The sequence below is a fragment of the Macaca thibetana genome, chromosome X, assembly GCF_024542745.1.
Source record: "Macaca thibetana thibetana isolate TM-01 chromosome X, ASM2454274v1, whole genome shotgun sequence".
Classification (NCBI taxonomy): domain Eukaryota; kingdom Metazoa; phylum Chordata; class Mammalia; order Primates; family Cercopithecidae; genus Macaca; species Macaca thibetana.
Genome location: NC_065598.1, coordinates 22,190,529 through 22,192,365, shown reverse-complemented (window position 1 = coordinate 22,192,365; position 1,837 = coordinate 22,190,529). Strand labels below are relative to the sequence as shown.

The following is a 1,837-nucleotide window of genomic DNA, read 5'->3' as shown; positions in this document are numbered from 1 at the left end:
CTTTTTGTGGCAATTGTGAATGGGATTGTGTTCCTGATTTGTCTCTCAGGTTGGCTGTTGTTGGTGTAGAGGAATGTTAGTGATTTTTACGCATCTGTTTTGTATCCTGAAACTTTGCTGAAGTTGTTTATCAGCTCAAGGAGCTTTTGGACCAAGACTATGAAAATTTTTTAGATACAGAATCATGTTGTCTGCAAACAGGGATAGTTTGACTTCCTCTCTTCCTGTTTCAATGACTTTTATTTCTTTCTCTTGCCTGCTGACTCTGGCCAGGACTTCCAATACTATGTTGGGCAAGAATGGTGAGAAAGGGCATCCTTGTCTTTTGCTAGTTTTCAAGGGGAATACTTCCAGCTTTTGCCTGTTCAGTATAATGTTGCCTGTGGGTTTCTCCTAGATGGCTCTTATTATTTTGAGGTATGTTCCTTCAATAACTAGTTTATTGAAAGCTTTTAACATGAAAGGATGTTGAATTTTACCAAAAGTCTTTTCTGCATCTGTTGAGGTAATCATGTGGTTTTTGTCTAATTTTCTTTATGTGATGAATCACATTTGTTGATTTGCGTGTGTTGAACCAGACTTGCATCCCAGGGATAAAGCCTACGTGATTGTGGTGGATTAACTTTTTGATGTGCTGCTGGATTTGGTTTGCAAGTATTTTGTTGAGGATTTTTGCCTCTGTGTTCATCAAGGATATTGGCCTGAAGTTTTCTCTTTTTTATTGTCTCTCTGCCAGGTTTTGGTATCAGGATGATGCTGGAATCATAGAAAGATTTTGGGAGGAGTCCCTCCTTATCCTTTTTTTTTTTTTTTTTTTTTTTTTTTTTGCAATAGTTTCAGTAGGAATGGTACCAACTCTTTGTACATCTGGTAGAATTCGGCTGTGAATCCTTCCTGTCCTGGGCATTTTTTGGTTGGTAGGCTGTTCATTACTGAATCAATTTTGGAGCTTGTTATTGGTCTGTTGAGGGCTTCAATTTCTTCTTGGTTCAGTCTTGGAAAGGTGTATGTATGTGTCCAGGGATTTATCTATTTCTTCTAGATTTTCCGGTTTGTGTGCGTGGAGGTGTTGATAGTAGTCTCTGATGGTTGTTTGTATTACTGTGGGGTCAGTGGTAACATCTTCTTTGTCATTTATAATTGTGTTTATTTGGATCTTCTCTCTTTTATCCCTTTATTAGTCTAGCCAGCGGTCTATCTATTGAATTACTATTAAAAAAAAGACAGCACCTGGATTCCTTGATCTTTTGCATGTATTTTTGTGTCTCAGTCTCCTACAGTTCAGCTCTGATTTTGGTTATTTCTTGTCTTCTGCTAGATATGGGTTGGTTTGTTCTTGCTTCTCTAGTTCTTTTAGTTGTGATGTTAGGTTGTTAATTTCAGATCTTTCTAACTTGTTGATGTGGACATTTATTGAAAAATATGGAATGCTTCATTAATTTGTATTTCATCCTTGCACAGAGATCATGCTAATCTTCTCTGCATCATTCCAATTTTAGTATATCTGCTGCTGAAGCGAGCACGGTATGGATTTTTCAAAGTGTATAATGAGTCATTATTAATTTCTATACTGAAGACAATATGGTTATCATGCTCAAGGTTATTTGTAGGGCTTTTATCCAGAGATGTGATGAAACAATGCTCCAAATTCTAGGACTCCTTATGCAGTGATAGGAAAAACAATGACCAAACACTTATGAAACATAGGTAGTTAGATTTCTTTGAATAAAATTACCATTTTTTTAATTTGAAACATGTCTTTAAGACTCCTGCATGTTAAGGTCAGCAGTGATTAATTTAGAAACTGTGAATGTTAATTGAAGGCACAGTTTCTTCT

General features: G+C 36.3%; 1 non-coding gene across 1 annotated transcript; it reads right to left on the bottom strand.

Annotated features, from left to right (window-relative positions):
• Positions 1 to 1,416: 1,416 nt before the first annotated feature.
• Positions 1,417 to 1,519, bottom strand: LOC126946956 (U6 spliceosomal RNA). Its single transcript, XR_007722820.1, has one exon. It is a non-coding gene; the product is annotated as a U6 spliceosomal RNA (small nuclear RNA).
• Positions 1,520 to 1,837: the final 318 nt, after the last annotated feature.